Consider the following 23,928-nt stretch of genomic DNA (forward strand, 5'->3'; position numbering starts at 1 on the left):
TAAGTAACTTAGCAGGAAGCCAGAGTGCTTACTTTGTATACATCCTGAGCCTGTGGAAGAGGAGGGCATGGAGATTATGTGAGAGCTACACGCCCCTTAGGTGGGGGTAGCCTGTTTACAAAGCAAGGCAGGGAAAGAAGCTGCTTGCCACCATTCCTCCGTTTTGCTCTGGCTGTTTGCTGTTCGGCTGCCATTTCCCCTTTGCTCTTGTTGCTTTGCTACCTTCTGCCTCAGAGCCAGCCAAGTGTGGACTGAAACCTCCACAAACTGTAAGCTAAATAAACCTTTCCTTCCTTCATTTTGGGCATTGGGTATTTTGTCTCAGCAAGGAGAGAAAAGTAACCAAGACAATGTAATACACAAGTACAGTACAGACATTAGTGAATGTGAGACATTCATCTTGAGGACATAGTGGTCAAGTCACTACCAAATAAAGAAGTAAAGATAACTGTTCCATCTTATTTTGTTAAAAGGATGGTGATATCAGGATCTCATGTGGCAGGTAGCCAGCACTAAGAAAATGTTTTAACTTAATTTAATTTCTTAGAAAAATGTTTCAAAGCTAATTACTGAAACATCTTGCAACCAATGTGACTCAGTTGAAGATTTTGAAGAATAATATTTACAGGGACACAGATATAATTGTGAGGTGTTTTTCATTAGCTTAAAAAAATAGCAAACCCATCAGCGGCTGAGACAATCAACATATTACCATTGCCTGTAAAGTGGTACGTTGGTTCATGAACTCAATTCTCTCCCAGTTCTGGTCCCAAATAGAACTGGTTGAGAACCCAATCAACTTTCCTCATAAGGTCAACATTGCACCCTAACCAATGAATTTGATTCACTTCTCATCCAACTCAGTTTCCATTCAGAATCACAGAAAGAGTCAAGTTTGTGAACCAAGATACCACTAGTCACCAGACATGAAAAGACCCAGGAAAAACAATGACACAGGAGACACTAAACTGCTAAATGACAGCTGGTATTTGACTCTGGCAGGATGAAGAATTGCTATAGGTCTTTGGTTTTCAAACCTTGTTCCAGATTGTCCTGAGGTTCTGTAGAGACGCCTCCTATAACTCAATGATGGCCAGGCCTAGCGAGAAAGCCCGAGGCTTCTGACCTCACATCCACTGCCCGGCAACTCCAGGTTCATTAATTTTATATATTATGTCTTATGTAAGAATTTATTATTTTTAAAAACTCTTGTTGTTTTTTTAAAAAAAAAAAGGTTGGAGACCAAAGCTTTATAGCTAGCCTGTTTCCATGCTAGTGCATTTGCAATCCTGAGCCCAGTACCTGCCCCATAATGCTAGTTGCTAGGTTTCCATCACTCTTGAAAAAGAGGATCAGCATACATAACATAGCTAGGGCAGAAATGAACTCCATCCAACCTCAGCCAGCACTAGCAGTTACAATTGTAATATTGGACTGAAGTATTCAAGATGGCTGAGAATGCAGATTTTCTGAAACCCACAAGGATGACACCCAGAATGAGCACACTTTAGGCTTTGTCTTCCCAACCAATACTGTTGGACTCAGCTCAGCCAGCCGATGCTAAGCATGTTGTTAAAATTTGTTCAAATGTGTATTTGTGGGGAAAATAAACCAACCACAGAAATGGAAAAGTTTTCAGTTCTCCTCTGAACATTTTTTCCATTTCAAAAAGATCTCCCTGTCTTCGATACCAGTGTCTCATTCCCCTGATTGCTGAGAGCACTTTTGTGATCAAGTCCTAATGAGCATCCCAGGAAGCCTTGTAGAGGGAGGCATCTAATTGGTGTGTGTGTGTGTGCGTGTGTGTGTGTGTGTGTGTGTGTGTTCGTACATGAACTGTAGTAAATAACACATTTACTGTCATACGTAAAACTCATTGTTGAATCATACAAACCAACACAGGCATAAATGATTTAGAGGAAAAGTATCACTGTGATACTAAGTTTTTGAATAAATAAACAAGACTATTGGTGGAAGGCAATATGCAGTTGCTGCAATGTATCCCAAGAGTCAACCATGCATTCAATCAACCACAGATCAAAATAATGTTTTGTAAAATTTCATCTATACTCATCATATACAGTCTTTTTTTCTTTGTCATTACTCCCTAAATAAGATACCTAACAGCTGTTTACATGGTATTTACATCATCCTATATATTTTAGTAACTTAGAGGTAATTTAACAGGATACAGAGAGGATGTACATAGGTTATATGCATATAGTATGTTATTTTATATAAGGGACTTGAGCATCCTGAAACTTCAGTGTCTACATAAAGACCAGGAATAAATCCTGTAATATACTGAGAAATGATTACATTTCCATGGTTTCTTCTGTTTTAAAAATCCTACAGGAAATCATGGAAACAACACAAATGCCCATCAATGGAGGAATGGATGAAAAAGGTGTGGTAGTTTTATACAATGGAGTATTACTCAGCTATAAAAAAAGATAAACTTGAGACTTTCATAGGTATAGGGATGGAACTAGACACTGTACTCACAAGTGAAATAAATCAGACTCACATGTGTAAAATCATATTGTCTCTCTAGTATAAGAACCTGAAAGAGTAAATAAAATCTGAAAGGTACAGTGGATATTGTGAAAGGGACAGAAACTGCTCAAAAGGAAAGAACAACTGGGATGAAGGGAAAGAGAAAAGAAAGAAGGGAAAATTATATATATATACATAAACTAACTAACATAATTGTACTACTAACTTCTATTGGTTTATTGAAAGGGACAATTAATGTCTAATTATTTGATTAGTCTTACATGCCTATATCTGGTTATCTGAGTAACCAATCTGAGGATAACAATATATAATACAACAACTATTGTTAATTTCCTATCATCTTGTTTGAAATTCTATATTATTTTTATTGTTTTTACATTGTTTTGCTTATGTCTTTGTGCTTGTTAATTTGTTTTTGTTCTTTTCTCTTTAAAATAAAAAAAGCCCTACAGGTAGGGCTCGGGATATAGCTCAGGGACAGAGTGTTTGCCTGTCTTGCTGTGCTCAGTCTGTAACACTGTGTAGGAAAAATCTTATGGGCAGTTTAGTTAATTGTGGCCATTAATCACCATTGTCAATGCGACTGGATTAAGACATATCTTGGGTATCTGGTCCCTGACCACTTCCTCTCCAGCAGTTTCCTTGCTTTGCTTCTTAGTCTCCGTGAACTACGCATCTCTGCTCCAGAAACTTGTGACATGATATCCTGCCAACCATAGACTGAACCCTCTGAAATGATGAGCCAAAGAAACTTCTCTTGCTTAAATTATGGGCATTAAGTATTTTGTCTAGGCATGGGAACGTTGACTATTAAAACTAGACATTCCATTCATTCGTTAAATATTTTAGATGCTGATTATATGACAGGCACTGAGCTAGATGCTGAATATTAGTTTATTTAATTTTTAAATCTTTATTACCTGAGTGTCTACCAGGGTCCAAGTATTATGCTTAGTTCTTGTCATACATTGCCCTATTCAGCTTTCAAAGCAGTGAGCTAAAAGTTATCATTTCTAGCTTTCAGATGAGGAAACAGAGACTTATCAAGTTTGATAACTGGCTCCAGGAACCACAGCTGTTTAGTAATGGCACTGGAAAACTTCCAATCAGAACAGATTTTTCAGTATTTACTGAATGAACCTGGTGGTCTTTATATATAGGTGTATGCTAGTGTTCACCAAAGGAAGGCAATGACATAGATACCCACAGGTTTTTCTTGAGACACACAGAGATTTTGACCTTCAAAACCTTTACAGCTTTGCTGTTGAAACCAGTAGTTCTCAACTTGAGAAGATCCTATCCATAAGAGAAAATTCATTATTGTCAAAAGCAATTTTTATTTCCACAAATGGGACATCATGATACCTGTATCTTGTCAAGAGTCCAAGGACATTATTAAAATCCTACAATATAAGAGACAAGGACACACCTCCACCCAACAAAGAATTATCTGGTCCAAACTGTGTATAGACTGTCCATGTTGAAAGGCTGGAATAGATAAGATAGCCCCTAGAAAGATATAATCAATCCTTAATGAGCAATGTAAAGCATGTAAAGGCACTGATTGGGAAAAAAAGTTGGACCATGGAAAATGGCTCAAAAGGAAATGTTTTGAAGTCCAGGGCTAGAATAGAAGCCCTGAAGTTGGACAAAGCTACATTTAACCCTATGTCCATAATTGATCATCTAACCTAAGCTAAATCTCAATGTCTTCTCTCATTGGTAATAAAAAACACTGACCCTGTAGGGATATTATAGTAATTGAGATGATGTGCAAATTGTCCCTGCCACTCCAAAAGTAATGTCATTCTGGAGAGAAGTTTTCCTTTTCTGTGTTATAGATCATGTCAAAGTGACTAAAATAGTTGGACTACATTTAGTATGATGTGGTTATTTCAACTATTTTAATGACATAACAAGGCACTGCATGGTCTCCCGAGCTGATTGCTGAGCCAATCATTGCATTCCTGGACAAGCCCAGAATAGAAGCAAGATTCCTGCTGTCCCATGAGGGCTTTGGCTTCTTCATGTTCTTGGTGAGTGTCTGCACTATCTTAGGCCACCTTTACCATTCCTGAGTCCTACATTGCCACTTACACCTTTTTCTTAAAGTGGGGCAGCATACTGCCCAATTTAGAGGGCACATTGAAAGCTCAAACCTTTTTATGGAAATAGTCAATTTCTACCTATACTTTCCCTGTCTACCTTTTTCATTCCACAGCACTCCATTCTTTCTCAGGTGCTTCTGTGCAGCCCCTGAATCAAATTTCCTATACTTAGCAGATCTGCATCATCAGAGGATTTGCAGAGTGACCCAGAAGCCAATAAATGAGAAATGCAGATTTCCCAGACGGTTCAGGTGCAGATCCGGCTCTGTCCAGTGGGTGCAATGGGTTTAGGTCCTGGGGTTGAGAATGAAGTTCAGGCTACCTAAAGATCTGTCAGAAACCAACACACTGAGTATACCAGGCTGCCCTGGGATCCAACAGCTCAACAGTGCTGCTGTTTTAGGGAACCTTCAAATAGTCCTGTTACGCAAGTCTGAACACATTGCTTTGCAACCACATGATCCAACAATCTCACAACTGGATATAAAAATGGAAAGGAAATGAAGCCTGTGTATCCCAGAGAATCTTCTCTCCCATGCTTTTTGCAGCACTAGTTGCAGGAGGCAGGATACGGACACAACCTAAGTGTTCATCACCAGATAAATGAATAAAGAAAATGTAGGCTCTGTGTGCAAATGCAGTACTATTTTGTCTGTCATTTGCACCAATACAGCTGAACCTGGAGGACACTGTGTTAAGTGAAATAAACCTAACACCAAAGGACAAATACTGCCTTACCTTGCTCATTTGAGGGATCTTAAAAACCTGATGTCATAGATGTGAAGAGTGGAAGAGTGTTTTCCAGAGTCTGTGAAGGATAAGGGAGAAAGTTGATGGGTACACAACTGCAATCAGGCAGGAGGAATAGGTTCTGATGTTATACTGGGAGACCATAGTTAATAATATTGTGTAATTCAAAATAACTAGGAGACAAAATTTTGAATGATTTTTCGGCACAAAAATGGTGTATGTTTGAGGTGATAGGTGTGGTGAATGCCCTGATTTGATCATTATGCAATGTATGCATATATCAGAACATCACACTATGCCCCGTAAGAATAAACAATCAGGACATGTGGCCCCTGAAAAAGCAGTGGATGGATCTCCATTGGTCTTGACTGCCCATGCCCATGGCAGGGCCTTGCTCCACCATGATCTTGCTCCCACTTGTGGACCATGAGCACAGAAGCAGCTCAGGAGTCAAACACTAGGCCCTGGACTGCTCAGTGCTCAGGCCTCTGTGTGCTTCAGCCTTTCCAGCACCTGAAAAGAGGAGTTTGGCCGCTTTTTCCATTGGGAAGGGCAATTTGCTGCGTTGAATGAGTTCCCGACTTAGCCCTGCTCTCAAATACTCTATGGGGAAAAGAACTGTAAAAATCAGACCCCATGAGATGCACCTCTTCCTGAATAAGCTTGTCTGTGTTTTAGCTTTATACATCCACAGCTTTATCTGTTCCCTGTGAACAAGACTATACCCAGCTCAGCAGATTGCTTTGAGGATGAAATAAAAAAGCAAAATACTGTTTCCAAAGTTCTTTGCTTAGTGCCTGGCACATTGAAGGCGCTCAGTAAATGGTGCTTGTAGTTACTGTTATTACCATTGTGGTTGTTTAGTTTTCTCACCCATCCATTCATGAGTTCAGCACTGCACTAGGTTTTGGGGACAGAGTAGTAAGCAAGACAAAAAAGATCTTGAAATGGTTGGATTTACTTCCAAAAATGGAGAGACGGTCAATATTAAGTGAAGCAGTGAATGAGCAACATGATTTCAGATGGGGAGAGGTGCTAGGAAGAAAATTAAGGCAGTTTATTGGGGAATGATTGGTTTGAAATGATATGATCAGCGCAGGTTTCCCTGAGAAAATTGCCTTTGTCCTAAAAACTAAGTGAATGGTAACAAGGAGTCAAGTAGTGGGATTTATTTACAATTTTAAAAGATAATTTTAGCTTTAGACTTACCACGAGGGCAAAAATAAAAGCAAAGGGCATTATTAGAAAGTTAACACTGCATTAACCCAATGTGGAATAATGGCAGACTGAGCAATAGGCAGTTCATTCTTCTCTTTTCCAAATTTTTATGAAGATAAGTGAAATAACATAAATGCATTTAAGGCTGTTCCTGGCATACAGTACATGCTCAAAATATTTTATTTGCTTCTTCCAACTCTGTGTGCTAGCAGAGATCTCTATTTTCACAAAGAACTGTGAAAGGCAGATACAACGCATGTAACTGTGGATGCCAGCAACTTGAATTCTCATCAACTGAATGTTGATACAGCAACACTGTAATAAGGCCGAGTATACGCCAATTTCAGGCTGGTACATATTGTTTTATGTTACCATTCTGTTAAATCTCCAAAAACTATTATGCTTGAGCAGTGTAAACTTATTTTTTAAAAAGTAGCATGGGGACCATAATGTGTTTTGAATTCACAAACTAGCATCGCCATTCTCCTCTAGTCCAAAGAGAAGATTAAAATTTTTCCAATTTAAAACTACACCAGATTTGTCTTTCAATTAATGCTGACGGCACAATCAGGCTGTGTTGAATTAAAGCTGCATGCTTTGCTGCTATCAGCTAATGGATACTATAAAGGGACTGTTGTAAAATAAATTCAGGGAATACAATGTTAATTGTAATTCATATGAGGGATAAGAAACGTAATTGATGCTAGAGAGAGCCCTGGATCAGAATTTTCACAATGACTCAGAAAATAAAAAGCAACATCAAGGAATGGTTAAGAATTTGGATCCTAAAGACACTTCTGGAAAAGATCTACCTTACTCTCATCTACTCTCCTCTGTGTGACCTTGAGAGAGTCCTTTAAACTCTCTGAAAATCAGTTTCCTCAATAGTGAGATGAAAAAATAATAATACCTGTTTTATCAGATCATGGTAAAGATTACTCATTGTCATACTTACTTTTTCTCACTGCTGAGATAAAATACCCAACATCCAAAGTCAAAGGAGGAAAGGTTTATTTGGCTTACAGACTGTAGAGGTTTCAGTCCATAACTGGCTCGCTGTAAAGTAGGGTGCTGGCTCCAAGACAGTGTGCCACAACAGACAGGTATCACAGGGAAACAGCACTTCACAGCAGGCAGAAGATAACAAAGCAACAAGTGAACCTCAGCTCTTTCTGTCCCTTATATCTTATACAGCATTCACGCCCTTAGTCCTAGTGCCCTTGATAGTAGCACTGCACCATGAATAACTTCCAGCATCACACCCTCTAATTTCAGCCACTTCTGAGAAGCCCTATCTATGACCACATGAGGCTTTGGGGGGATATCTAGACACAAGCCATAACATTCTGCCCTTGACCCCCTCCAAAGACTCATGCACATCACTTTGTGCAAAAGGAATTTAGTCCACCTCTAAAATTTGCCAAAGCCCTAACAGTTTCAGCATTGCTGAAAAGTCCAAGTCCTAAATCTCCTCTGAGATTTAAGGCAAACTCTTAGCTGCAAGCCCCTGTACAAACAAAAAGAAAGCTAAACATTTCTAACATGCAGTGGCACAAGATAGACATTATTATTTCAAAAGTTGCAAACAGGGGGATAACAAGAAATAGGAATAAAGCAAGACCAAAATTCAGCAGAGGAAATGTTAAACACCACAGTTTCATTTCTAGCATCCCCAGAAGTCTGTGGAAAGTTATGAACTCAAAATGGCTTAGGTGGCACCACCCCTATGGCACTTCCAGTTGCTGTAGTTCTTCTACAGGTTTCTTTGATTGGCCTTGCTCACTCTTTGAAGCTTTCTTTGATCCTGGCTTCTCCAGCCTTCTGGAGGCTTCATTGCACCTTTGACTTCACACTCACAGCTTCACACACTGCTCTTGCAGTGGCACACTGCCTGGCCTCCCAAGCCTTCTTCTGAAATCCAGGTGGAAGCCTTCCTGACCCCACAACTCATGCGTTCTGCATGCACCTAAAACTAGCAACATGTGGATGATGTCAAGGACCGTTGCCAGCTGGCGCAGTAGCCAGGTTTCCTTCTCTCTTGACTATAGGCATCTGGCACCTATGAAAAAATCCCAAGAAATAATTTTCCTATGCTGTCACCATTCTGGAACATGGTGCTCTAGAGCTCAAAGCAAAGTCATTCACTTTTTCAATTTTCAGGCTGCAAAGGGTGGAGTTCTGATGCTTCATGTGATATCCTCAGGCCATCGCTTCTGTTCTCCTGTTCCTTCTCAACTCTCAAAACCTCCTCAGCTCTATCTTTGTAAGCTACAGATTTACTGGTGCTTTCTTTCTGGCCAAACTCAGTTTTAAAATAATTGTTCTGGGCTCTTTGCTCTTGCTTTTCAACATAGATCTGGCTAAAACCCCCAAAATGTCACTGCCTCAACATTAGACTGCCTTAAAATTTCTTCTGCTCTTAATCTTAGTCTCAAGCAAAGTCTCTAGACATGACCACAATGCAGACGAATTTGCTACTGAGGCACAACACACATGGTCTGGAACCCAACAGCCAATACAGTCCTTCTTCCAAGCACAAACCTCCTGAGCCCAGTCTTTAGCAGTAGAATTTCTATGAGCATTCTGGTTTTCTGAGTTGTGACCAGAATCTCCTATCAGGTATAGCCTCAGGAATTTCAGCTGTACTTTTCCACCCAGCATCTCCAACATTTCCTAACTCTTCCCCTTCCCACAAGCAAGCTCTAAAGGCTCCAAAACCACATGATGAGAAGAGTCACAGTAATAACTCCACTCTTGGTACCAAATTCTGTCATAGTTACTTTTTCTTTCATTGCTGAGACAAAGTTCTCAACACCTAAAGTTAAAGGAGAAAAGGTTTACTTAGCTCATAGTTTGTAGAGGTTTCAGGCTATAATCAGCTGGCTTCAAGGCAGGGGAGCATGGCAGGCAGCCATTGCAAAGGAGAAATAGTTCATGGCAGGCTGAAAATAGCAAAGCAACAAGGGGACTACAGCTCTTTCTTTCCTTTATATCTTATCCAAGATACCCCCTTAGGGCAGGTAACACTCATGCTTTTAGTCCTAGTGACTTTGGTTCTAGTATTGCACCATGAATCAGTCCCAGCATCATATATTCTAGGTCCAGCCACCTCTGAAAAAGCCCCACCTCCAACCATATGAGACTTTGGGGGTACATCTAAACACAAGCCATAACACACATGATCATCTAGTTCAAGGGTTCAACATGATGTTGGTATGAAGTGGAAAGAAATATTAGTTGTCTTGATTTCTCTCCATTCCTCAGTGTCTCAGCTGAAGTAATCAGAATTATTTATTCTAGAATTGAGAAGGCTGAGTGTGTAATTTAGATCTTGACAATGAACAAAAAGGCCACAATGTATTGAGTTCTTATGGGCTAGATATTGGATGGTTTGTTTGTTGTTTTTTGGTTTTTGAGACAGGGTCTCACTGTGTAGTTCAGGCTGGCCTCGAGCTCACAGTGATTCTCCTGACTCAGCCTCCCAAGTGCTGGGATTATAGGCATGTGCTACCATACCTAGCTCTTCATGGGCTAGATATTAGACCAAGACTTTATGTTTAAAAAGAAAAATGAAAGTTGTTCCCAATATTGAGAAGCTGGCCTAGCACAGTGGCCTTGCTGTTCTCCTGGTCAAGAAAAGCCATCATGCAGAACATACTCAGACTACAATGCTGAGACCATGACAGATGAGGGAAGGCAAAGCCACTCCATAACTTTGCCCAAGCAAAGACAAGAGCAAGGTCACTGCCACCCCAAAAATACCAGGCACCCCTTTTCTCCCTGAAATGAATGATAGCTGATCTACCAATTCTTTATAGCCTCTACTCCCTCTTGTAGGATTTATTGAGATAACCATACAGTTGTCCCCACTCTCTAAAGAATGTAATATAGGGAGCTAGGGATATAGCTCAGTGGCATAAGTGCCTGCCTGGCAAGCTCAAGTTCCTGAGTTCAATCCCCAGTACAATACACACACAAAAAAAAATGTAATATAGAGGGAACTCTTCCCCAAATCACCCATCCCAAGCCCAGATTCTAAAATAGGTTCTTTCTAACACTCTCTTACTGTGTACTGCAGTTATCCATAGTGTACATTGTCCCTTGAAACAACAAGTGGAATCCCAACTTGCTAAATTATAAGTGCTCATCTACCCAGTGGTCTTTGGCCAAAGCACATGTGCAGCATGTCCTATTTAACCATTCAATATTCCTGCATGTCCTGTAGTCCATGTTGAATGTCAAAGGAAACTGAGTTTTGAGGAAACTGAGTGATTAAGTAACTTTCTTAAGATCCCCTCCATAGTCAGTGGCAGAACACAAAACCCAGGCTCATAAACATTACAATTTCATTATTGTCTTGAAATGTCATCATAAACCCACAGATGGTGACTGAGAGAGAAAAACTGTCAAAAAGTCACAGGTAGCTTAGATGGGGAAAGATGACTCCTCAGCAGAAAAGAGGTAATGTAAGTATTAGAAAGGGAGACTGACTCACCCTTCAGTGAAAGAATTTTTTCACTGACATTTGGGGAGATAACATTAAGTGGGTGTGGGGTCCCAATGCACTGGGAGGCTGGAGAGAAAAAGCTACAAAAAAATGGCTTTTGCCCCAGATGGCTAACTTGAGATGTTAGTAAGAATTGCTTCCTCAGTATTCTATAGCTGTGATGATGAGGAGGCCAAGGAGAGAAAACAAATAGACCGAGAAAAAGCAGCTGCTTTTTCTGCAGCACTAAGAGAAACAGACCCTAAGTCTGATTCTTGGGGCCCCAAGAAGGACTTGATGACTACATTCATCTGCTATCACTATTAAACTCCAGGCCACCTCAAGAGGAACTGCCCTAAGAAGCCCCCTGGGCCATACCATGAATGCAAAGGTGACCACTGGAGATCGATCTGCCCTCTGAAGTGGAGGCCCCAGAGCTCAGCCCCATCCTACCAGTTAGCCCAACAGGAATGAGAGGGCCTGGGGCATATTCTGCCTTCTCCAGCTGGCCAGACTGTCATCCCCATGGAAGAGCCCTGGGTAATCATGACTATGGAGGAAAAAGAAAACAACCTGTTGCTAGACACAGGTGCAAGTCTCTCAGTCCTTCTTTTCAATCCTGGCCTTCCTTCCAGCCATCACACCTCAGCAACAGGAGTCACTGGTGAGGAGGTAATATGCTGTTTTTGACAACCCTTAGGCTGTAACTACTTGTTAGATCTTTCTTGTGTATCTCCGTCTTCCTGAGAGAGCACTTTGAAGATACCACCATGTATTACAGCAGCCACTGATCCTTTTCTACTAATCTGTCCATAACTCTGTGGTGTTTATATTGTTCCTATGCTATTTCGTAAATGGATGTATGTTTATTACTATGTGTTTCCTACAACAACCATTCAGAATAGTCAATGAATATTCAGTTAGTCACTCATGTATAGCTCTATTTATTTTCTTTAGAAACCATTTTGAAGATACCAAAGTATAGTACAACAGCCACTGATAATTACGTACCACTTTTGTGTGTAACTCACTATCGTTTGTCCATTTGTTTTCCTGAGAAACTTTCTTGTAGATAACAATATGTAAAACAACAACCATTGATAATTTCCTACCACTTTGTCTGTAATTCAGTAAGCCCCCTTATTATTATGTTATCCTTCTTTTACTCTTTAAAATAATAATAAAAAAAGAATTTTTTCAATGAAAGTAAGAGGAAGAGAAAAACATTTTGACTTTGCAAAACTTCATAGAACTTAGTAGGGCAGATTGAAAAGGATAGAAATCTTGTACCCTAAAACACCATTCTTTTGTGATTTGATTTAGAGATAGTTATCCGTGGCTGAATGGCACTGACATCAGCAATGAGGATATCGAAGGCATAATGCCCGGGATTATCCTTTAAATGATTGGAAACATTTGCTCCTATACACAAAGAGGAATGATTTTTTTTACATTTCCAGTTTATCTTAATTGAATAATATGTAATTTGGTTTTATTATTTTTCAGGGAGAAAGAGGATAACTGGCAAGTGAACATTTAATGGGAAAAATATATAGCTTGCACAATTTAAAAATAAAATCTAACAGTTTGCATGTTTAGCACCTTTCATGCAACAATCTGAGTGTTTATAAAAATGATCATCCCTCCGACCCTTCCCCCACCACTCTAAACAAGCTTCATTTCTCAACTGCAAGAAAAGGCTGGTGACCACATGCCAAGCTGCAAGTACCAGGGAGGTGGGCATGGCCTGAGGGGAAGGGAGGGCTTGGGGCATCTTGTGAACAGGAGCCCAGTCACATTCATTTGCTGGTTTCCAGGGAAGCAAATCTCCTTCCAACCTGCTCTCTCTTTTTCCTGTACCCCCTCTGCCACTTTAACGCCTTTGCCCCTCTCCTTGAAGGTGTCACATCTTTTGTCCCCTGACTCAAGAAATCAGTCATTCAGTTTTAGCTGATTCCTTTGAATAGCCTTCAGGGAAAAAGGACAGAAGTTCAAGGGAAAAGGTAAGCTTTGAAAATCACAGGCTCGAAAGAGGTATCTACAAGGTAGTCAGACCTTCACAGGACCCGTGGGCTTCATCTTAGCTAAGCTCACATGAAATTCACTCTTTTTTTAAAAAATAAATATTGCTGAGTTTTATTTATCCAGGTAGGAGTGTTCTAGAGGTATAGCAGTGACTGCAGCAGAGGCAAATCTCTGCCTTCATGGAGGATGTGTCCTAGCCAGGGGAAAGTCAATAAACAAAATAAAAGTCTGTACAGTACATTAAAGAGCAAAAGGAACAAGCTAAATGGAAAGACATGAAGCTGAGAAAGAGGGGTAGAGACCAAAGAGGTTAGATTTTTAACTAGTATGGTAAAGAAAGGCCCCAAAGAGGTAATATTTGAGCAAAGATCTAAAGGTACAAGGTGATGGAGTTGTAAGGTGTCTGGGAAAGCAATACTGAAGTAGAGAAAGTGAAGGGAAAAAAAGTAGTGGTCAGAGAGGAAACAGGAAAGAGGGATTAGTAGATCAGGTAGGATCTCCTGGGTCACACATAGGACCTTGGTTTTTCTTTTGCCTCTGATGCAGAGCCTTTGCAGTTTTTGCAAACAAGCATAACACATCATCTTCAAATCTGAAGGAGTCTCTTAAGTATTTCAAGTGGATCTCCATGGTGTTTCTCAATAAAGGGGAGGAAAAAATAGAGCAGAGAGTTAGAATTTTATTGCCAGCATCTATGCAAAAAAAAATGATGTGTGTTGGGTCACAGAAGTAGAAGTAGAAAAAGTATTAAGACTCCCAGCATATTTTGCATAAAAGAGTCAATTATATTTGCTGATAGATTCGATGTGAAAAATGAGAAGAGATGGAAGATGACACCCAGTCTTCCCCCATGAAAAATTGAAAAGATAGAAGCAGCTTCATCCAAGATACGAGAGACCGAAAGTGCAGACAGTTTGGAAGTAAATTTCAGCAGCCCACTCTTGGAGATGTTCTGTTTGAGACATCCATGAGATATCTCAGGGGAGCCACCCAAAAGGCAGCTGGACTTACAAGTCTGGAGTTCACAGAGAGGTCACAGTTAGAGACAGAAATGTAGGAGCTAGCAGCACACTGACTGTATTTACAGCCATGAAACTGGGTAAGATCACAAAGTGAGTGGGTTTAGGTGACAAAAAGAAGAGGACTGCGTCCATCAGATACTGGAGAGATGAAGATAAAAAGTGCAAAGAAAATGGAAGGAGCTATCCAGAGAGAAAAGACCAGGAATGTAGAATATCCTTGAATCAAGGGAAAAAGCAAAGTCAAGAACAAAATGATCCCTGAGCCTCATGCTTCTGATCAGTCAGGTATACGCATTACACAGCAATTACTGGGTTTAACAATGTGGGGTCACTGACAGCTTCAAGGAAAAGAGTTTTGGGATGAAGAATTTTGGGAGAGAAATAACCATGTATTTGTTTGCAGATAAGAATCATCTAGAAAAAGGGAGGAAATAATGATACAATAAAGAGAAGTGTTGGTGCAATGTCCTTGAACAGTGTGAGAGGTACGGAGCTGCTGCTACATGCAGAGCGGTTGTCCCACATTCAGTAACAGGACAGGAGGGAGAACATAGCAGCCCAGGTGTGGGCAGGCAGGAGAACGCGGTGGTGGTAGTCCATGGGAAGTGACCGTTTGATTGCTGCTGTGTTTCTAGTAAAGATCGAAAGCAAAGCCTCCACTGACACGGAGGTACTGGGAGTTTGAAAAGAAAGGAAGAGGTCTGAAATAGCGATCTAGAGCAGCAGAGCAAAATGAATGAAGAAAAAATAGCATGATTTCTGAGAAGGGTCAGTATTTACATAAGGTTTGCAGTCATAAATTTGCCAAGAAGGCAACTTGTTTACATTTGCGTGTGCATGCTCTGGGCATGCAGTGCACGGGAACTGACAGACGGCAGCCAGAGAACTGGGCTTTACAAGGTGGGAGTGTCGTCAAGTAAAAGCAAGGACGCAAGAAAGGCAGAGCATTGAGGACAAATGCAGGGTCCTGATTACAGTGATCGGCCATGGTATTTGAGTTGGGAAGAGAGGCGTTGAGTAGAAGGGAGGGTGAAAGAAAAGTGCCAGATCAATGAGGTGCAGCAGAAAAAAAATGTAGGGAAAAAGAGGGGAAAGGTGGGAGGATCAGTGGGTTACCCATCCCAAAAATTGCAAACAGTGATAGCACCAGGCTCTTAGAAGAATTAAGAAGTGGTGGCCAGAGGAGGGGATTCTTGAACCAGAATTATGGACAGGCAGCACGAAGTGTAGACTCTACTTGAGGACAACTATGGGAGCGAGTGGTGGAGGTGGATTAGAGGAACTGTGCTGAAATGAGACCATGGGAGAAGGCGTTGGAGGAAGTGAGCATCCAGCATGCTGCAGGCGCATCTAGATATTCAAATGAGAGACCCTAAGAAAAAAGAGGGTGACAATGAGCCAGAGCTACAACCAACAAGTGAGCAGGAATGACCCAAAGGTCTACAGAGGACTCCAACATGGGACTGGTGAGTGGGACTGTCTGCCACAAGGGATCAAATCCGCAGGAGTTTCTTTTGGGGGGAGCAATGGTCTGAAAAAGAAAAAGATGAACTAGAACAACACCCAAATGCACCTGCAGACCCAGAGATACAAGGAGCAGGGCAAATGCCACCACTGGAGGGGAAGGCAAGGGAAGCAGTGTCTCAGGCTTTGGTTAGCTGGGACACATGCACACTCTTGCATGCATACATGCACCAATTGCAGAGACACAAGTACAGATGTCTTGTGTACACTCAGGCAGACAAGCACATTTATACATAGGCACACCCTGTGTTCCTGCGCCCACACACATACACACATGTATGCATGTACATGCACACACCTCTCACACACATATTCACATGTACACAAACATACAAACACACTTGTACACACACACCCATACTCACAAAGGGAAACATACAGCTGGGGCTAGATTAAATGAGTGAACATTATAGCACATGTTAGCAACACACCCCATTCGAAACAGAAAACAGTCAGAGCTCTTTGAGAAGAAAACTGGACCAGTGGCATAAGAGGAAGATGAGGCCATTAGGAACAACCTGTCAAGTTTCTGTTGAAGATGTCTTAAAATAAAAAACTTCATGTACGTTCACCTTTTATTTTTGAATTCATGAGGATCTTTTTGACCACACTCATGCCTTTCTGTCATATGAGTGGATTACCTGTCCTAAGTTTCCTGCAAGATTGTCAAATCTCTCCATTTGATACCCTGGAAAGGCTCTATGCAGAACTCACTGAAGTCCCCATCAGGACTTTCTTAAATGTGATGAACTGACTTAAATATTTATCACTTCAAAATAGTAAATAATATATTATCAGACTATTTTCAAAAGAGACAGGAAATAGTTTGACCAAATATTGCTTATTCATATGAAAATGAAACACAAATGAGGCTATTTTATTAGTTACTGTCCCTAACTATTGATCATTTCAGGGACTGATGCTGAGAAAGAAATGATCCAGATAAATATTTTAAAAAGTATGCCCAACATGCAACTTTTAGAATTATACAGTGAAAAAAATCTAGTAAGTAATTGCCAGAAAAGCTATTTAAAGAAGAAATATGAGATTAAAAATGCCAAAGGTGTAAACAACTTTAATCTGTTAATTTATTACACATGTCTCTCAGAGCCAAGTTTTATTTTAAGATTAGATCTTGGATATTTTCACTGTATTTCTACAAATGAAACTAAAATTCTCTAAACTCAAGTGCTATGCATTTTTTGTCTTTTAGATGTCATTTCATCTCCTCTGAAACCAAGTTGATTTCTACAAGGTAAGCATTACAAATATACGCATATATGTCTTTTTAAAAGACATTCTTTTAAAGTCTAAAAGGCAGAATGACAATACTTATCCACATCTTCATTCCGTCAACAGACCACTGCAGAGAGCATATTGGCTGCAGAAATGAGTTACATTTTTATTATCAGAGCAGCAAATATGGCTTTAGCTAACAACCATGATTCAGGACCACTTGTTGAAGAATACCACACATTCAGTACTATTTGGGGGAAGTGTGGACATATATTATAGACCCTTTTGACACACCAGACCAGTTACTTTATGACTCAGATTCTCCCTTGACTTCTGGACCTATCTCATTCGACCACTAACTTCAACCTCTGGCAATATAAAGAAATGATTACAATAAAAATGGAGGTCTGATCAAATATTTAAAAGATGATTCACTATCAAATGTAAGTGGCTTTTGAACAGGTCTATGTTCTCAAGCTTTCCAACATGGCTGTGCTACCTCTATTCCTGGGAAACACTGTTCTCCAGTTACACCACCATGAAATGTGACCTTTCCCTACAGCTGGCACTTAGGTTTAGCCATGATCATTAAAAAAGTACAGGTGCGCTGACGGTTCCAGCTAGCACAACGGTGGCATGGTGTGAGACTCGGTGGCTGGGAAGGCGAAATTTACAGGAAGGCTTGCACAAAATTGAATCCTTAATATAATCTTAATAATGGGAGCTCTTTCAGCCAAATATTGCCTCCCTTCCCTCCCTGCACAATGTTATGATTGAGTGGGAGCTTATACAAAACTGCATTTCAAGGATATTGTAGGATTTGAAAGCCCAAAGTCCAAGCATTTGTTAAGGGTCTGACTCGTTCAGATTTGACTGTGCCTTGCCTCCTGTAGCATGCAGTTCCCACAAAACAAGGAGTCATTGACCAGGTGACTATTAAACAGAAGAAAAGCTTCAAATTCTACTGGAGACCAGAGAGGGTAGAAAAAGACCAGTGGTAAGAAAGGGGAGGCAGATTTCAGTTCCACATGCGGCAGAACTTGATGAGAGATGTTACAAAAAGCAATGGACTTACTCAGAGAAGCCTTCCCTCCTGGGAATTTTCAAGAAGGGATGAGTAATCTGTCATCCATTCAGACCCGTTGGGTGCACTGGACTAGACAGCTTTAAAGACCTCTTCGAACTCTACAATTCTATTTCAGATTCTCAAGCAAGTATTCTGCTGGTGTTGGTTTATGAGCTGTCCTCTGACTTTGCCATCTTTTCTCTCATCTGTGAGCCTCTGTTCTTACTTTTTCCTCTTCCAGGTGCACCTCCACCCTCTTGCCCTTTCAAATATGAGCTGATTTATAGGTCCGTTCCTTCACTTGCTGTGCATATTCCATTCTTCACTCCCCCAGTAATTTTGAGTAAGGCACTTTTCTATAGGTCTTTATGGCACTCGGCACCTCTTCTGTCCTGGCTCTTTCTCTGAATGGACTGTAAACTCCTTCAGGTGGGGAACAGCAGGTCCTTGTCGTGATCCTCTGTCCACCACCAACACAAGGCTTGCAGCTCAGCTACTTCTCAGTGAATACATCTCAAATGAATTACTTTTTAATGAAAATTCCCCAGAAATCCACTGCAGTTAGAAATGGTTTCATCAGCTATAGTCGATCCTACTTCATGGGTCTCAGGTCTATTTCCTACCCAACACAGTCATGCAGTAGGTCATCAGTACCATTCCCATCTGCAGGAAAGTTTGTGCGCCATTTTATCACAAAGAGATTCTTAGGGTTAGAGCTGCTAATTCATACTCACCAAGGCAGCACATTCAAAAAAAGCAACTAGATACAGGTGAGTCCCTTCATACCACAGGACTCTTAGCCTTTTGGCCACCATTTTATGACTCTCTTGGCCCCCATTTTATGATTCAGACTTCCTTTGGGATTGGGTGAACTGAATTTTAATGGAGTCCTGATGACACCAGTCTAAAAAGAAAACTTGCCTTAGCTGTTCCCTATAAGAAAACCCAAGATGCTCCCACATTTGAATTTTTAAATATTCTGAATGGCTGTCATGTGTAAGACACTTTGCTTAGCTACTTCCTGAAACTGACTGCCAGGTAGAAAGAGGAATCTTCATGAGTGTGTGGACATCAATCTAGGATCCTTAATTAAAAGAAGATAATTCAACCCACTTGTTCCCATGACATGAAGTGCATCCCTAAGTGTTACTGATTTAAGGGGATCAGACTCAAATTTAATTAGTGACTCAGTAACAGTCAGAGCTATAATTTCCTCATTTCCCATACTCTCCCTACTTTTAAGCTGTCACTGCTTTATGACTGTTACATGAAAACTGCCTTGGTTGTTTGAAATGCAGCAAGTATAGATGCTGAGTAAGAAAAGTCAGACGACCCAGGCTTGTAGTCCTTATCTACTGCTTCATGACTGGAGAGAAGACATGGCCACAGGTAAGAATCTGAGCAGCCTCCAGCCATCTCCCCACATCCGGGTAGACCTGAGACTTGCTCTCTCCCCAGTCCTCCTGCTAACCCCTTATGTTCCCGTCTTTGTCTTCTGCCTCTTCTCTTCCTCCTTCACTACTACTCACCTACATCATGTTTCTCAAACTTCAATGCCCTTAGGAATCACCTGAGGAGTTTGTAAAGTGCAGGTTCTAATTTCAGTAGGCCAGAGTGAGGCCTGAGATTCTGCTCTTCTAAAATCCCTCAGAGACCACCTCTGCAGTAGTAAGACCTCAGGCCAGAAGTCAGCACAGAATCCACCCATCTCAGCAGCTTCGGCGCACCTGCAAATTCCTGCAGTGTGAAGCAAATGTTTATGTATATGGAATTTTTTCAGGAAGGGCCTGTAACATCCATGAAATTCTCAAAGGAACAACTGGCTGGGGCTGACACAGTTCTCCCTTAGTTGAGCCCAGGTCCTTCTGTCCGTCTTACTGCCATCAGCTACTCCTGCAATCTTGCCAGCAGTCGGTTTTCTACACCCAGCTACACTTCCATTATTCAAGGTACCTGGTAAGCTGAACATACTCATTTGAAGGAACTCCAGAAAAGAAAAAAAAGATGTTTGAGATTAATGACTCAGAGACAAGAATTAACCCAGCAGGATGTTAGACAAGCAAAATGATTTGCTGAAGCAAAAAGTCCTAAATAGGTCAGTCGAAGTGGCACACACCAGTAATCCCAGCATCAGGAGGCTGAGGTAGGAGGATTGCCTGGAGTTTGAGGCCAGCCTGTTCTGCATAGTGAGTCTTGAATTACAAGCAAGACCCTGCCCCAAAGAACAAAACAAAAAGTTCTAAGTTGGAATATTAGCTCTGCATCCACCTTTCACTATGACCTTATTTGTACAGGTTGACGAGCCTCTCCGTATCCCCCTCAGAAATAAGACCTATTAGCAAGTTTTGTGCAATGATAAGATAATAACAAAATTCCTTCTGCATAGTGTTTATAGTATTCATTATTTTTTTGTTTCCCACTTCTTCATCACAGAGGAAGATGAAAGGTAAGTTGGTAAATAACTGAAGATCTAATAAATTAAGATCACACTTAAAGAAGTGTCTTTCTAGGCTGGGATTCAGAATAAGAAAAATACCTATTTTTAGAAGACATGTAGGTAGTTCTTCTGGATAGTGTTTTCTATTTTTTCTTCTACAATAGACTAGAGGTGAAAGTGTTGGAGGAATTTTTATACTGTATTTCCATCTTTTTTGAGTTGAGGAAATTGTGTTACAAAATGCTTGTTATCCAAGAACTCACAGCAAATATGTATCCAATTTTAATATAACACTATAAAACTGTTCTGGAAAGTTGAAAGTAGTTATTAACAGACTCTGGGTGGGGAAAATATTCTCTGGGGATAAACTGATTTCCCCTGGGAAGAATTGGGCTTAGGATTCCCAGTCATAAGACCTCCTTATGTGAAACAAGAAAAAGGCCACCCGGTCCCTTATCATACAAACATGTTGGCCTCCCCAGGACATAGTCATTGAACTCAACGCTGCAAATCACTGTAGAACTAATGTAAAACATCCCGCATTTCATGCTCTGTGTGATATCACACCTTCACTTATTTGTCTCAGAAGGTTAAGCGCTTAAGAGATTTCATGGCCCTAACATGGACTTTTAAAGGCATACCATTCTATCATATGCTATTTAAAAAAAAAAAAAAAAAAAAAAAACTACTGGAAGAATTTGGAAGAAAAGCAATCTTTTTGGACCAATTTGTCAAATAATGAGAGTTCAAAGCTCTAGTTATCTCTTTTTCTAAAATACTCTGTTATCCCTCAAGGATAAATTTTTCCACTTCTGATAAGGTCTTTGTCCAACCCAAATCACAGGCAAAGGAAGTCTTGAGGGGAAAATGTGTTTATATGTTTTCCCACGTAACATCCTCAAAGAAATGTGAAGGAAGAAAAAACTGATCCTAGGGATATCACCCAGAAGTAAAAAGGAAAAAAAAAATCCATAACATATTTCCTCCTCATCCTCCTGAAACAATTTTTATCTCTGAGAAAACTGAACCAACACTCAAGATCCTACCTTCCAAAGCAATGTTTATCCCAAAGAGTTGTTCTTATTTGTCTAATATAAAGATCATCTGTGGAGTTGTTCTTTATACCCCCAAGATTCACATTAAAGCCAGTTTAAAAATAATTTGCCATTTACATATGTTTTCACTAGATTGAGAGTCAAAAGCTCTCAACCCTTACACTGCCAGCAACAAAAGACAGATCCACATTGTACTAGGAGTTTTCTTCAGCCGATACAGCTCCGGGCCTCAAAACGAGATATATTTCTCCTGGTGAAGGGTTAAAAGAGGACACCAAACCACCCTCTGGAAGTCATTAAGTTACAAAGCCCCAAGAAGATAAAAGTTTCCATTTTCTAAAATGTAAATCAAAAACATATTCATTAGTATTGCAAAACAAACATGCAAATCTTCACCACTTGAAAAGCTCAGCTAAATATGTACAAGGGCTAAACCCAAAAATACATCTGGTCCTCGGTTACAGAACTTGCTTTTTTGGTTTTATCTAAAGAGTTTGTCTGTCTTCCATGGTTGGCTTCTTGGATTATTGCAATTCATAATAAGCCTTTTAGCTAAGGATGAAATAAACAAAGATAAAGTCTATGTCCTAGTTTTAAATGGTCCAGATGGGATGAGTTTTCCATATGTTTAGCACACCCACTGTTTATTAATCATTGCTAGCAGAGCTTGGAGGATTACTGGGTTTATTGCCTGGGCAAGGGCTGAAATTTACAGTTTCTATAATCTGTGCACACCTTTTGAATATTCTGCTCTCCCTGGGTCCTTCTTTGTGCTTAATTCAGGTTAGGTATGAGTCCAAATCTGGATGTGTGTGCCCGTGTATGTGTGTGACATATTATAAGGCAGAGACTCTCAGCCAACTGATCAAGGGGAGGCTTTTGTGCCCAAATTTGGATAAAATATCAGTCGTAAGGAATGTGTTACATCATAACAATGACAATGTGGGTAAAACTGGCAATACTTGACTCACTACCCTGTACAGTGATTTAGTTAGTGTCTGGCAATCTGTTTTTCATATGATGTTTGTTTCTCATAAACAGTTTCAACAAGGGAGAGTCTGGTGTCAAGATAACAGTCATATCATTCGTCGTTGCCGAGCACCCATGGGGCTTGCCAGGAAAATAAGGTTCTTTTATCTCTGGGTTTCTCACAGGGTCCTGTGTTCTGGTGATTGTTTCCCATCCACATGCTGTACTGTGCTTTGAAACCTGACCATGGCCTCCTCGCTTATGTTGTCATTTCAACTTATCGCGAGTACAATGAAGTCCATGGTCAGCATGGGGAAAGATGCCGGGAAGAGAAAGAAAGAGGAGGAGGTGGTAGGACCCAGAGCAGCCCCCGAGAGGAGGGGGGGACCTGAAATTCTGAATTAAAGAAGCAGCAAAGATGCCCTTCTTTTTTCCTGTCATTTTTGAAGAGGAAATGGTCTTAGATCAAGTAGGTGGCCTTCATTTCCATAAGGGTACCAAGCTCTCCGGCATATTTTTCATCGTAGAATGGTTAAAACAACAATGTGGGGGGTAAGCAGGAGAAACCTCTGTCTTTTTATATCACAGTCACAAAGCTCCCCTTGGACCCCAGGGAATCTGACAGAAGGGCTCCATATTTGGAACACCCCCTAAAACTTGGAAGGAGAAAAAAGGGGGGATATTCTTTAAATTTTCTTTTAATAGAATTGGTTAAGACAGTTAATGTAGAAAATGTTCTATTAATCATAGATGCTTTTTATAGTAGTTTTACATGGGGTTTGAGATGTGGTTTTATATCTTCCGCAAACAGAAGAATGGAAGACCGCTATAAAGCAAAAGAATAGACAGCTGCAGGCTCCGAAAACTGAATATTCAGTCATTCAAAAAAGGCTTTGAAATCACTCTGTTGGAGTCTTGTGTATAATAATTAAGCTCTGAACAAGTGTCTTTTATGATATCCTACCCTATGCTGTGGGCCCGTAACATTTGCCCTGTACAATAAAATATAGAAATAATGCTCAGAAACGACCAGTTTTCAAATAATGTTACCTAAAAGAGCAGCATTATGGCCATTATGATGGAAATGATCTCACTGGATCTTAGGATGTCAATTCGATGACCCAGACATTCACCAGATATTCTGGGAACTCTACACAAAGAACTTCCTTCTGGTGTCTCATCTTAGATCCGATGCCCAGGAAAGCATTGTTCTCAGGAAAATTGGTCCTCAGCTTCCTCCAAGGTGAGAGACTAAGCCCCCTTTCCTGTTTGGTTTTTTTTTAAAGTTAAAGTGACTTACTAAGAAAGAAAAATATTGCTCCTTTCAGTAGAAAGAGAGGACTTCTCAGGTGCAAGGTTCATCCACCTTCTGAGAATTTCTCGCCGTGGAAATGAAAAACAAATTCTAGGACGTCAATGTCAAGCAATCTTTAAAAGACTCTACAGGCACAAGACAAGTGATTAAGCTTTAGGGCTTGGCAAGAAATCATGGAGAAGACAAGTCTCTTTTTGGAA

The sequence above is a fragment of the Chinchilla lanigera genome, unplaced genomic scaffold, assembly GCF_000276665.1.
Source record: "Chinchilla lanigera isolate Chin_1 unplaced genomic scaffold, ChiLan1.0 scaffold00016, whole genome shotgun sequence".
NCBI classification, from domain to species: Eukaryota; Metazoa; Chordata; class Mammalia; order Rodentia; family Chinchillidae; genus Chinchilla; species Chinchilla lanigera.